Raw genomic sequence first — 15,589 nt, 5'->3', positions numbered from 1 at the left:
TACACATGCATTAAAATTAATTCACACCGAGTACAAGTATGAGTAGGATATAATCCACCATGAACATAAATATCGTGAAGGCTATGTTGATTTGATTCAACTACGTGTGTGAACATGTGCCAAGTCGAGTCACTTAATACATTTAAAGGAGGATACCACCCCATCATACCACATCATAATCATTCTAATAGCATGTTGGCATGCAAGGTAAACCATTATAACTCGTAGCTAATCAAGCATGGCACAAGCAACTGTAATCTCTAAATGTCATTGCAAATATGTTTACTTCATAATAGCTGAATCAAGAACGATGAATCATCATATTTACAAAAACAAGAGAGGCTGAGTTCATACCAGCTTTTCTCTTCCCAATAAGTCCATCATATAGCATCATTATTGCCTTTCACTTGCACAACCGAAGGATGTGTATAATAATAAGAGTGCACGTGCATTGGACTAAGCTGGAATCTGCAAGCATTCAACTCAAGAGAGAAGACAAGTAATATGGGCTCTAAGTTAAATAAACAATCATGCATATAAGAGCCACTAAGCATTTCCGATATGGTCTTCTCGACCCCCAAAGAAAGGAAAAGAAATAAAAACTATTTACACGGGAAAGCTCCCAACAAGTAAAATAAGAACGGGAAATATTTTTGGGTTTTCTTTTTAATTCTACTACAAGCATGAAAAGTAAAATCAGTAATTTTTTTGGTTTTTCTTAAGGTTTATCAAACACACAAGAAGAAAGCAGGAAAAAGAAATTAAACTAGCATGGATATTACAATGAAAAAGTATGAGCACAGACATCTAGCGATGAGTGTGTGTGTGTGAACATAAATGTAATGTCGGTGGGAAATACGTACTCCCCCAAGCTTAGGCTTTTGGCCTAAGTTGGTCTATTGCCAGGGATGGCCTGGCGAATACCCGTAGGTGAAACTGGGGTCATATTGTGACGCAGAAGACTTTGACTGCCACTGGCTGGCAGCCTCCTTTGGATCCCAAGAATAAACAGATAGTCGTGGAGGCTCATCTTGTGGCTCCGGCTCCGGGGCTGGTGCAGGGTTCCGATAGGCTTGAACTGCCGACCACGGAACGATGTGAGGTTTTGCAAACAAGTTAAACAAAGATGGAGCAGGCAAGGTAATAGTCTCAGGGTGATGTTTATCAAAGTATAATTTATATTTGAGCTCCCCATCGCGACTCTTAACAAGGAAATCATGCGCTATCATACTCTTGTAATATAAATAAGCATGGGGCAGTGTTGTTTCTTCTTTCTCCTCATGCCTAATAGGCATTTCAAAATGTTCAGCTAGGCGTGAAGCATAAATGCCTCCAAAGATGGGGCCCTTAGTACGGTTAAGACTTAACCGTCTAGCAACAATTCAACCCATACTAACAGAGTTATTGCGGTATAAACCATGGAGCAAAATAGTAATATCAGGAATACTAAGATTCCCACAGTTCCCGCGTGCAATCAAGTAACGACTAGCAAATAGGGAAAAGTAGCGTAAAACAGGATAATGAATGCTAGTGTTCCTTGCATCAGAAACCTTCCGGGTTTCTCCCACCGTGATAGTGTTAATAAAAGCTTCTACTTCGTTACGGTGGGGTTCATCTAAGGTGCCCTCAACGGGTATTCTGCAAATCTCGAAGAATTCAGCTAATGTCATCTCTTTAACAACATCATATAAATGAAACTCTACTGTTGGAGGTGATTTCTTAGGGAAAAAGTAGAAGTTTTGCACAAAAGTATTTGTGAGTAAGAGATACTGATGACGTTGGTCGTGGAGGAAGTTGGTGAGGCCGACATTCTCAATCAATAAATAGAAATCCTCATAAATCCTGGATCTCCTCAAGAAGTCATCAGAGGGCCATTCACATGGCTGGACCTCCGCGGTGCGAGGCAAATTAAATTTGGGCTTCTCCTCTTCTTCCTTTTGTTTTTCCTTAGAGCTTCGGCTCGACGAGCCCCTCAAAAGTCTCTTCATTAATTCTGAAACAATTTGAAATTTTTAGTGACCTCAAATAAAAGTGAACCAACTTCAATAAAATTGATAGTAACAACTCCCACAAGTGCCTAGAGCCTATATAAAACATTGGAACTACTTGGAACCATATAAATTTGACATGCAAGCTCAAGAACATGGTCACCTATGCAGCACAAATTTGCAATGAATAAAGCACTAGAACAAAAACTAATTGGACCAACGGAGGAGTCACATACCAAGGAACAATCTCCCCAAGCAGTTTTGCGAGAGGTGCTTTGAGCAAGGAGATCCAAAATCACAGCAACGGGGGCTGGAACTCGTGCTTGAGTTGGTTTTTCGTGTTTGTGTGAGGCAGAGGAAGAAGATGGGTGCAAGAATAAGTGGAGGAGGGCCATCGTGGGCCCACGAGGCAGGGGGGTGCGCCCTCCACCCTCATGGCCAGGTGGCAGCTCCCCCCGTGGTAATTTTTGCACAGTAAATTCTTAAATAATCCCGAAAAAATCATATTAAATTGGCGTGGCATTCTGAGGACTTTTATTTTCGGGATATTTTTATATTGCACAAATAAGTCAGGAAACTGATAGAAAAATACTATCTTACTTTATTTCTACTAAATAACAGAAAATATAAAGAGGGTAAAGAAGGTTGTGCTTCTAGTTTCATCCATCTCATGCTCATCAAAATGAATCCACTAACAAGGTTGATCAAGTCTTGTTAACAAACTCATTCCGAATAATCACGGAACCGGAGAAATTTTGAATGTCACTAAGTTACCTCAACGGGGATATGAAAATCCCCAACAATAAGAATATCATACTTTTTCTTGACAATAGGGAGAGGAAATTCGAAATCTCCAAATATAATCGATGGAACTTTTCCAATAGAGTTGATACTATAAACTTGAGGTTGTTTCCTCGGAAAATGTATCGTGTGCTCATTGCCATTAACATGAAAAATGACATTGCCTTTGGTGCAATCAATAACAGCCCCTGCAGTATTAAGGAAAGGTCTTCCAAGAATAATAGACATACTATCATCCTCCGGAATATCAAGAATAACAAAGTCCGTTAAAATAGTAACATTTGCAACCACAACAGGCACATCCTCACAGATACCGACAGGTATAGCAGTCGATTTATCAGCCATTTGCAAAGATATTTCAGTAGGTGTCAACTTATTCAAGTCAAGTCTATGATATAAAGAGAGAGGCATAACACTAACACCGGCTCTAAGATCACATAAAGCAGTTTTAACATAACTTCTTTTAATGGAGCATGGTATAGTAGGCACTCCTGGATCTCCAAGTTTCTTTGGTATTCCACCCTTAAAAGTGTAATTAGCAAGCATGGTGGAAATTTCAGCTTTAGGTATGTTTCTTTTATTAGTAATAATATCGTTCATATACTTGGCATAAGGATTTGTTTTGAGCACATCATTTAATCGCATACGCAAAAAGATGGGTCTAATCATTTCAGCAAAGCACTCAAAATCCTCATCATCCATTTTCTTGGATGGTTTCGGAGGAAAAGGCATGGGTTTCTGAACCCATGGTTCCCTTTCTTTACCGTGTTTCCTAGCAACAAAATCTCTTTTATCATAACATTGATTCTTTGATTGTGGGTTATCAAGATCAACAACAGGTTCAACTTCTACATCATTATCATTACTAGGTTGAGCATCAACATGAGCATTATCATTAACATTTTCACTAGGTTCATGTTCATCACCTGATTGTGTTTCAACATCAGAAACAGAGATATTATTTGGATTCTCAGGTGGTTCAGCAACGGGTTCACTAGAAGTTTGCAAAGTCCTATCATTTTCCTTTTTCTTCCTCTTAGAAGAACTAGGTACATCAATATTATTTCTCTAAGAATCTTGCTCGATTGTCTTAGGGTGGCCTTCAGGATACAAAGGTTCCTGAGTCATTCTACCAGTTCTAGTAGCCACTCTAACAGCATAATCATTTTTCTTACTATTCATTTCATCAAGCACTTCTTTCTGAGCTTTAAGTACTTGTTCTACTTGAGTGGTAACCATAGAAGCATGCTTGCTAACAAGTTTAAGTTCACCTCTAATATCAGCCATATAATCGCCCAAGCGTTTAATCATAAAGGTATTCTGTTTTAATTGTCTACCAAAATAAGCATTAAAGTCATCTTGCTTAAACATAAAGTCGTCAAACTCATCCAAGCATTGGCTAGCAATTTTAGTAGGAGGGACTTCAACTTTATCATATCTATAGAGATAATTTACCTTTACTATCTGTGTCGGGATATCAGGAGGTTCTTCATTAAATAAGTAATTGAGATGATATACTTCTTCAACGGACGGTAAATTAAGACCATGTATTTCTTCAATTGGAGGTAAATTCTTAACATCTTCAGCTTTAATACCTTTTTCTTTCATAGATTTCTTTGCCTCTTGCATATCTTCGGGGCTGAGAAATAGAACACCTCTCTTCTTTGGAGTTGGTTTAGGAATAGGCTCAGTAATTGGATCAAGAACTGGCTCAGGAGGTGGTTCAGGAGGTGCCCAATTATTTTCATTGGCCAACATATTATTCAATAGAATTTCAGCGTCATCCGGTGTTCTTTCCCTGAAAAGAGAACCAGCACAACTATCCAGGTAATCTCTGGAAGCATCAGTTAGTCCATTATAAAAGATATCAAATATTTCAGGTTTCTTAAGAGGATGATCAGGCAAAGCATTAAGTAACTTGAGAAGCCTCCCCCAAGCTTGTGGGAGACTCTCTTCTTCAATTTGCACAAAGTTGTATATTTCCCTCAAAGCAGCTTGTTTCTTATGAGCAGGGAAATATTTAGCAGAGAAGTAATAAATCATATCCTGGGGACTTTGCACACAACCAGGATCAAGAGAATAATACCATATCTTAGCATCACCCTTTAATGAGAACGGAAATATCTTAAGTAAATAAAGGTAGCGCGATCTCTCATTATTAGTAAACAGGGCAGCTATATCATTTAACTTAGTAAGATGTGCCACAATAGTTTCAGATTCATAGCCATAAAAAGGATCAGATTCAACCAAAGTAATTGTATCTGGATCTACAGAAAAATCATAATAATCCTTATCGGGAACATAGATAGGTGAAGTAGCAAAAGCAGGGTAGGGTCTCATTCTATCTCTAAGAGATTCTTTACTCCATTTAACCAGCAACCTCTTAAGTTCATATCTATCCTGGCAAGCAAAAATAGTTGCAGAAGATTCTGCATCAAAAAGATAACCCTCAGGAATAGCAGGCATAGGTTCATCATCACTAACATCATCGTGTTCAGGTTCAATAATTTCTCTTTCTCTAGACCTAGGAATTTGCTCATCAAGAAATTCACCAAGTGGCATAGTAGTATCAAGCATAGAAGTAGTTTCATCATAAGTATCATGCATAGCAGAAGTGGCATCATCGATAACATGCGACATATCAGAATCAATAGAAGTAGTAGGTTTAGGTGTCGCAAACTTTCTAATAACAGAAGGAGAATCTAGTGCAAGGCTAGATGGCAGTCCCTTACCTCCCCTCGTAGTTGAGGGCAAAATAGTAGTTCGATCGTCTTTCAATTTCTTCATAGTGTCCAGCAGATAAACAAATCCCAAGTGACTCAAAGAATAGAGCTATGCTCCCCGGCAACGGCGCCAGAAAATAGTCTTGATAACCCACAAGCATAGGGGATCGCAACAGTTTTCGAGGGTAGAGTATTCAACCCAAATTTATTGATTCGACACAAGGGGAGCCAAAGAATATTCTCAAGTATTAGCAGCTGTGTTGTCAATTCAACCACTCCTGGAAACTTAGTATCTGCAGCAAAGTGTTTAGTAGCAAAGTAATATGATAGTGGTGGTAACGGTAACAAAAGTAAAGATAGCAAAAGTAATGTTTTTGGTATTTTGTAGTGATTGTAACAGTAGTAACGGAAAAGTAAATAAGTGAGAACCAGTATATGGAAAACTCGTAGGCACCGGATTAGCGATGGATAATTATGCCGGATGCGGTTCGTCATGTAACAGTCATAACATAGGGTGACACAGAACTAGCTCCAGTTCATCAATGTAATGTAGGCATGTATTTCGTATATAGTCATACGTGCTTATGGAAAAGAACTTGCATGACATCTTTTGTCCTAACCTCCCGTGGAAGCGGGGTCCTATTGGAAAATAAGGGATATTAAGGCCTCATTTTAATAGAGAACCGGAATAAAGCATTTGTCACACCCTAGCTAGTTCATGCATTAGAGTGTTGCATCATGTTTATTCTTTCATCAGAAACCTGAAATGGGGATGACAGAACCCCCAGCCCCCTCTGAAACCAACTAGGGTTTACTAAAAACCTTTTTCAATGAACCTGAAATGCCCTTCTAAAATGCCCATCATTTTTGTCTTGGCTCAGAACCTCTGCCAAAAGTGATGCACATTTTCCTAGGTCATCTTAGGGTCTTTGAATTAAATCATAGATATTTGAATTTGGGCATTTAAAATTATATAAAATATTCAGATGCTCAAATATCTCCAAACTAAAATGTTTCATGTTGGAAATAATCCAACTATGGACCAGGAGTAGTTTGGTGATTTTAGGAGTTGCCTAAGTATTTTTAATAATTCAACAAAGTTGCAGAAGTATTAAAAAAACAGAAAACAGGAAAAAATAAAAAACCTTACCTGGCGCCCAGCACCCGCCCACCTGCCGGCCCAGCCCAGCGCCGCGCCAGCGAGCTGCTTGCCGGCCAGGCAAGCAGGCAGGTGCTCAACGGCGAGCACCGCATGGGTGCCACGCACCTGCTCGCCGCCTCGCCGCTCCACTCGCCCGGCTAACACCGTGGATCACTCCCCCTCTCTCCCCCGAACCCCCCAGACACCCCCTCTCCTCTCCAGCTCCTCCCCCTCTCGCTCCCCAGCCATGGCCGACGCCACCGCCGCCGTGCCTACGTCGTAGCCGCGCTCCCCGCCGCCCGTGCGTCTTCTCGTCGTGTCCAGGAGCTCCGCCGCCGTCCACTTCATCGAGCTAGCCGAGCCCCGTGTGCTCGTGCGGCCCGAGTCCACCGCACCAACCTCGCCCGAGTCCGCCATCGCCGGAGATCCCCTTCAACGCCGTCGCCGCCTCAGCTCGTCCCCGACCCCGCCGGTGGCCTCTACGGGTGCGCTGTGAGCCTAGCTACCCCTCCTACCCTCCCTCTCTCGTTCCCGAGCCGTGTAGCCACCACACGAAGACCACCCGCACGCACCGCCGTGGATCTCGTCGCTGACGTGCTCCCGGTCACCCTCCGGCCACAAACTACTGTCCATCATGCTCACCGTGTCACGTAGCACCTAACCAGCTACTCCCCGCACCTCACCGACCCCTCTAGCGTCAAGTTTGCCTGCGGCCGAACTCCGGTGGCCGCCAAAGTCGTCGCCAGGCCAACTCCGGCCACCCCGACCCCAACGGACTCCACCAAGAGCTGCGGCTCGTCCTCAGCTCCACTCCAATGGCCTCCGCGACCCATTTGGTGGCCGGAACGGCCAAAACCACTTCCGCCGCCGCGTCGGGCTCGCCGGCTGCTAAACACCGGTGCAGCCGACCTGGGTTTGACCACGGGTGGGCCCTGGTTGACTCTCCTGAGTCAATGACAGGTGGGGCCCAGCCCTGTTAACTATTTAGGATTAGTTTAAATTAATCTTAGTTTAACTAATCACACTGACATGCGGGACCCACTGTCAGGTTTGACCCGGACCATGTCCCGTTGACCTGCTGATGTCACACTGACGTCAGGCTGACGCAGTAATTGATTTTCTGGATTTAATCTAATATAGGAAATTCCAGAATATAGTTTAAACTTCAAAAATTCATAACTTTTAATCTGTAACTCCAAATCAGACAAGTTATATATGAAAAATGATCAGAAAAATCCAATCTATCCATCTGTACTATTTTCATGCATGATTAAACAAGTTAACTTGATGTTTAATGCAGAACAAGGTAAAACACTTTAAAGGGCCATGTATGAGTTTGAAATTTGAATCTTTGGTCCAAATTGGTTCAAACCCGTCTGGTCTTAGTTGCATTAGCCCAACACACTCATATTGCCATGTTTCATGCATGCATCATATTGTTGCACATTGTTTGGTGATGGTTGTGTATCGGTGTTCTTTGCGGCAGGTTCTGCCTCCGAGGAGTACCGTGATTACCCTAACGAAGAACCGTATCAGTGCATCGAACCATCAGGCAAGCAACCAACCATTTGATCATATCGATACAATCCCATGTTCTCGCTCCTGCTCTCTTTTACTGCATTAAGACAACGCGTTTCAAACTGCTGTGTGCTACGGTAGTTGAACCCACTTCCTCTGCATGACCTGTCATTGCCACAGTAACTAGATGAAACCCACTAGCATGTGTAGGAGTTGATTGAGCCATATGTATGTGTTGTTCCTACCTTGCTATGCCTGCTATGCTTAGAGTCGTGTCAGGTCTGGTTCATCTGGGTGATGGGCTAGAGTGAAATGATTATGTCGGTAATGAGAGTGGTGTGGTGAACACGATTTGGTAAAGGTATCGATGAGAGGCCATGTAGGAGTACATGGTGGGTTGTTTCATTGAAGCCGACCTTAAGCACTGAGATCTGTATGTGTGATTTAAGATACAGCTACTACCATGCATTGGGCCCTGAAATATGACCCCGCTCGACTTCTTATCCACCCTAGTTCTCTGTCCAGGAGTTGCAAGTAGTTTCTGGTGTTTGTAGCCTACTGGAGGCCGTGGACAGCGCTGACCGTAGGGGTGGGCTGTGATGCGGTAGGTACGTGGCACGGTGTACCGAATACCCGTTAGGTATCTCGGGAACCCTGTTCACATCGTTTGGGGCTGTGAGCGAAACCTCGGCCGGGTCTCCTCATGGATGGAACCCGAATAGGCGATAAACCTGGACTAGAGACTTAGGTGTTTAGGTAGGTCGTGGTCTACACCCACGTCGGCTTTCGCTTGAAGTCTGCCGAGCACATGTCGTGTGCAGACGCTAAGTGGTGGAAACATGTATGAAGAAGTACACCCCTGCAGGGTTAACATGATCTATTCGAATAGCCGCGTCCGCGGTAAAGGACTACTTGGTTGCCTATACAGTTCATAGACAAGTAAATGGAAACTACTAAAAGCCTCAAGATAAGTGTGAGTGCCGAGGATGGCTCTTCCGTAGGAAGACGGAGGTGGATCCTCGGTAGTGTATTGAAGTGGTGAGTAGTGGACTCGTGTGCGCAAAACCATTTCAAGTTGGAGTCTCGTAGGATAGCCTAGCCAAGAGTCAAAGCTGGCTTGCTGCAACAACTCCACCAACCCTTCTTGATAATGTGCATGTATGTAGGATCTGATGTAAGTCTTGCTGAGTACCTTTGTACTCATGTTGCTATAATTTACATTTTTACAGAAGACGCTGCAACCCCTTCTGATGGGTTCTTCGTAGACGTTGACATCAATGAGTAGGCTAAGGCCCAGGTGGTGATCCTGAGCTTGTGAAGGACCACGTAGTATAGCTAGGCTTTCCAAGCCTCTTTTATTTTACTAGTTGTCTGTACTCAGACAAGTTACTTCCGCTGCTGGTTTGTATGACTGTATGACTTGAATGCTGGGTCGTGTGACCCGTACCTATGTGTATGTTATGTATGGCTCTCTGAGCCTTAAATAAAGTACTTGTGTCGTAGAGTCATGTTGTGATGCCTTGTTGTATTTGCACATATCGAGCATATTGTGTGTATGATTGAAATGCTTGGTATGTGTGGGATCTGACTATCTAGTTGTTTATCTTTAGTAGCCTCTCTTACCGGGAAATGTCTCCTAGTGTCTCCACTGAGCCATGGTAGCTTGCTACTGCTCCGGAACACTTAGGCTGGCCGGCATGTGTCCTTCTTCGTTCCTGTGTCTGTCCCTTCGGGGAAATGTCACGCATTGAGTACCGGAGTCCTGTTAGCCCGCTACAGCCCGGTTTACCGGAGTCCTGCTAGCCCGGTGCTACAGCCTGGACCCACTTGCTAATGACCGACACGTTCGTTGCTGGGTCATGGATGCCTGTCCCTGTAAGTCTGTGCCACTTTGGGTTTACGACTAGCCATGTCAGCCCGGGCTCCTTATCATATGGGTGCTAGCGACACTATCATATACGTGTGCCAAAAGGCGCAAACGGTCCCGGGCAAAGGTAAGACGACACCCGTGGAATACCGTGTGTGAGGCCGGAAAGTGATACCGTGTGTGGGTCCTGACAGCGTTGGTATCAGAGCAAGACTGCGTGTAGGTTCTCCAAGCCAAACTGGTCGATGTTGAGTCTAGAAATTCTTTAGTTATATGTAGGGGAATTGTTTGTGGGTTGGAACGTAAGGCTCTTTTTACTCCTTTATCTTATGGCATTCTGATCTGAGTCAGTCTATCCTTCCATCGGGGGTTAAGGAATTAGGATCTTTTCTCTCTATCAGGTTCACGTGTTACTAATCAGTAGTACCTTATAGGTTTGATGGATACAAGCCTAGTTCAGTTCTACTACCACATTATGTTGCTGGGATGGACTCAGAACTTTGGTATGATGTTGTTGAGTGTGTATGAAATCCTTTGTCAAATGTCTCAAAATCCTTTTTGAGCATTTACAGCTGTTATGCTGCCGAAATTTTGCTAGAAATTCTAATGCCTTTGCATTATGGTTGTGCTTTCAGATGGCCACTCGCGACCTCAATCAAGTGGTTCGCCTGACTCGATGCCTAGATGTACCCGGCCATACCGCCATGTTGGTCAGGGTAATGACTGAGGCTGGATACCGTTGGTATCCTGAGTACACGGTCGAAGAGCAATTTCGAGACTTTAATCAAAGCCAGTATCTCTGCACTGTCAGGATATTTCCATCTTATCCTGGATCCACCGAGCCCCTTCACTGCTCCTATGGACTCGGGGTTACTATTGCGAGTCAGGTCTGGCCTATTTCGGGACTCTGATTTCCGGTATATGCCAGGATCACTTCCGGGAGCACAAGGGTATCTCCAGGCTATCTATGCTGACCCCACTCAGGAGGATTCACGGACTCGCACCACTGCTGAGATGCTCGAGGATAAGGACCGTGAAAATCGGGCCTTGAGGCTAGAGCTTTTCAATACCCGTGCTGACCATTGGGCCACTTGACTCGGTTTGCACCGGCGGTGCAAGCTGGATATTCGGATATGCGCGATCTCTATCCTGTGAGATCTGCTCTGCCAGACGTGATGGGTTGGCGTGATGTAGGAGGCATCACCCCACCTCGTGGTCCCCGCAGGCCACCGTCTGTTGGTCCAAGACCTCATCCTAGCCCCTATGGTCCACAAGCTCCGCGAGATCGTCTGTTTCCGGATGATCATGTTGAGCTTCCAGGCTATGGAGGTGACTTCTACGAGGACTACTACGGATCGGTCTGAGTTAGTGGTAGTATCACTAGTTCGTACTAGCTGTGTCGTCTATCGTCCTGCGTGACTCGTGGGATATGACCTAGTTTGTACCGCCTTCCGGAGGTGTAGAAAAATAATGTATAGGAGCTTGGGATGCCTCCGATGAGATGTAATCTTCTTTTCACCGTAATAGTACCTTGTTTGGTCTTGTACTAAACCTTGTATGGTGTGTATGACGATGGAATAAAGAAGCAGTTTCTGTATCTACCATGTCATACGGATGATCATCTTGCATTCCGAGTTATTCCTTACATTCTGTATCCTATGTCGGAATCTTATCATTCTGACTAAATCATTGTCTTGTTTACCTAGGATGGTCAACACGCGCAATAACCCTGCTCCTCAAGAGCAGGCCGAAGGCAGTGAAGTCAGGAATGCAAATCTGCCTCATCCTCCTTCCCTAGCCGAGGTTATGCTGGAAGCCGAGAGAAACAAGCGGGAGACCAACCGTTTGTTGGAGCGTATTGAACAGAACACAGCACACCATCAGAGAAATAACTTGGTGTCACTCAGTGATTTCATCAAGTTACATCCACCCACGTTCCACCACTCCGTCGAGCCTCTCGACGCTGATGACTGGCTTCGCAGTATTTCTCACAAACTGCGTTCCGCGCTAGTAGCTGAGGCTGACAAGGTCACCTTTGCTGCATATCATCTTGAAGGCCCCGCCAGTCTATGGTGGGAGAATTATGGAGCTATGCGCCCAGCGGGCCATGTCACTACTTGGGCTGAATTCAGCGAGGCTTTCCGTGAACATCACATTCCGGAGGGTCTCATGGACCGTAAACGTGAGGAATTTTGCAGTTTCACTCAAGGCCGACTCTCTGTGGATGCTTACAGCAGGGAGTTCGGTAACCTCGCACGATATGCAACTGAGGAAGTTTCTACTGATGCCAAGAAGCAAGCAAGGTTCCGTAAGGGACTTAGTCCTGAGCTTCGCCGCGACCTCCGTCTGCATGAGTGCACATCTTTTCAGAAGCTTGTTAACAAGGCCATCAGTGCTGAGACTGGTCAGACTGATTATGACGCAACACGCAAGCATGGCCGTGACGTGGGTTCCTCATCCGGTGCTGGCCCTCAGAAGCGCCGCGTGTGGGTGCCTAACACTGCCCTGCCACCCAGGTTCACACCGAGGCCATCCTTCCAGGCGCCTCGCCCCGTTCAACAGTTTGCACCAGCCAAGCCCTATGGTGGTCCAACCAACAATGCTCCTCCACGCACCAGTTCCGTGACTTGCTTTAAGTGTGGGGAATCTGGCCACTATATGCGCGAGTGTCCCCAGACCAACCCCAACCAATCTGCTAAAGCTGTTGGCCGTGGCAAGCCGACAGGGAAAGTGTTCCACGCCAAGCCGGCCACCGCTGCACGTGGCCATGTCAACTGTATCTCTGCCGAGGAAGCTCAAGAGGATCCCAACGTCGTTCTCGGTACGCTCCTTGTTAATGGCCACCCGGCATCTGTTCTTTTCGATACAGGAGCATCTCATTCATTTATATCCGAGAGCTATGCTCGTCTACATAACACCACATTCTGTGAGATGCCCACCTCTATGGTAATTCAAACTCCGGGATCCAAATGGCAAACCTCTAGGGTAAGTCATGGAAATGAAATCCAAGTCGACAGACTTGTTTTTCTTGCATCTTTGATAGCCCTTAAATCTTCAGATATTAATATCATCTTGGGTATGGACTGGATGTCAGCTCATCATGCCCAAATTGATTGCTTCTCTAGGACTGTTCAACTCACCCATCCTTCGGGGAAGATAGTCAATGTCTTGACCCGAATAGCCAAGCGACAGTTACATTCTCTTAACGCCAGCCCTTTGCCATACCTTGAGGACGTTCCGGTAGTCCGTGACTTCCCGGATGTCTTCCCAGAGGAATTTCCAGGTGTTCCACCTAACAGGGATGTTGAGTTCGTAATAGACCTCATTCCAGGAACCGTCCCGATTGCTAGAAGACCCTTATAAGATGGCACCACTAGAACTAGCCGAGCTTAAGAAACAACTCGATGAGTCCTTGAAAAAGGGTTTCATCCGACCTAGTTCATCTCCGTGGGCTTGCCCCGTCCTCTTCGTCAAGAAGAAGGATGGTACGGACCGGATGGTTGTAGATTATCGACCTGTCAATTTGGTCACAATCAAGAACAAATATCCGCTCCCCAGGATCAACGACCTGTATGATCAGCTCGCTGGATCCTCAGTCTTCTCCAAAATGGATTTGAGGTTGGGCTACCATCAAATCAAAATCAGGAACGGGGACATTCCTAAAACGGCCTTTGTTACTCGTTATGGCCAATACGAGTACACCGTCATGTCCTTCGGTTTAACCAACGCTCCAGCCACCTTTTCTCGGTTGATGAACTCAATCTTCATGGAGTATTTGGATAAATTCGTCGTGGTTTACCTCGATGATATACTCATCTACTCCAAGAACGAGGAAGAACATGCCGAACATCTAAGGCTAGTGTTGAAGAAACTTCGAGAGCATCGCCTTTATGCCAAATTCTCTAAATGTGAATTTTGGTTGTCAGAAGTGACCTATCTGGGTCATGTAATATCTGGTAAAGGTATTGCTGTTAACCCTGAGCGAGTTCAAGCCGTCCTTAATTGGACTCCACCTGAATCGGTCAAGCAAGTTCGGAGTTTTCTGGGCTTAGCGAGCTATTGCCGTCGCTTTGTCGAGAACTTCTCCAAAGTTGCTAAACCTCTAACCGAACTCCTCAAGAAAGATAAAAAGTTCGAATGGACTCCACAATGTGAGCACAGCTTTCAGGAACTGAAAAGACGCCTGACTTCTGCTCCCGTACTGGTACCGCCAGACTTCTCTAAGGACTTTGTTATCTACTGCGACGCCTCGCGACAAGGACTAGGTTGCATTCTCATGCAAGATCGACACGTAATTGCTTACGCTTCACGGCAATTGCACCCACATGAGGAGAATTATCCTACTCATGATCTAGAGCTTGCAGCTGTAGTCTATGCACTTAAAACCTGGCGACATTACCTCCTCGGTAATCGTTGCGAAATATTCACTGATCACCAAAGTCTGAAGTACATCTTCACCCAACCGGATTTGAATCTCAGGCAAAGACGTTGGGTCGAGTTGATCACAGATTTCGACTTAGGAATAACTTACACCCCAGGGAAAGCCAACGTCATGGCTGATGCGCTAAGTCGTAAATCTTATTGTAACAACCTGATGTTACAACAAAGTCAACCGCTTCTCCATGAGGAATTTCGGAAGCTTAACCTTCACATTGTTCCTCAAGGATTTCTTTCCACCTTGGTGGCGAAACCTACTCTTACGGATCAAATTATCGCTGCCCAAAAGCGAGATAAGGGAATATCTAAAATCAAGGAGAACATTGCTAGCGGAGGTGCTAGTTGTTTCTCCACAAATGATCATGGTGTTGTGTACTTTGAGAACCGTTTAGTGGTTCCCAAGAACCAGCATCTACGGCAGTTGATCCTTAAGGAGGCTCATGAATCTCCTCTCACCATTCATCCCGGTAGTACTAAGATGTATCAGGACCTACGCCAGAGGTTCTGGTGGACTAGGATGAAGAGAGAAATTGCTCAGTATATTGCTAATTGCGACGTCTGCCGTCGTGTAAAAGCAGAGCATCAACGGCCTGCTGGCACCCTTCAACCCCTAGCTATTCCTGAATGGAAATGGGATAAAATTGGTATGGATTTCATTACCGGTTTTCCCAGGACCAAGAGAGGGAATAATGCTATCTTCGTCGTTGTCGATCGTCTTTCCAAAGTGGCCCATTTCTTACCTGTTCGTGAGAGTATAACCGCTAGTCAATTGGCAGACTTATACATCTCCCGAATAGTGTCTCTCCATGGTGTTCCTTTGGAAATTAACTCGGATCGAGGAAGTCTTTTCACCTCTCGATTTTGGGAAAGTTTCCAAAATGCTATGGGAACCCGCCTTTCCTTTAGCACCGCTTTTCACCCTCAATCGAGTGGTCAGGTAGAACGCGTCAACCAGATCCTAGAAGACATGCTTCGAGCCTCTGTTATCTCATTCGGAATGGAGTGGGAGAAATGCCTTCCATTTGCCGAATTTGCTTACAACAACAGCTATCAATCTAGCTTGGGTAAAGCCCCTTTTGAAGTTCTCTATGGACGACGGTGTCGAACACCCCTT

The sequence above is a fragment of the Triticum aestivum genome, chromosome 1B, assembly GCF_018294505.1.
Source record: "Triticum aestivum cultivar Chinese Spring chromosome 1B, IWGSC CS RefSeq v2.1, whole genome shotgun sequence".
In the NCBI taxonomy this organism is placed as follows: Eukaryota; Viridiplantae; Streptophyta; class Magnoliopsida; order Poales; family Poaceae; genus Triticum; species Triticum aestivum.
Note: the sequence above shows the minus strand (reverse complement) of the source record.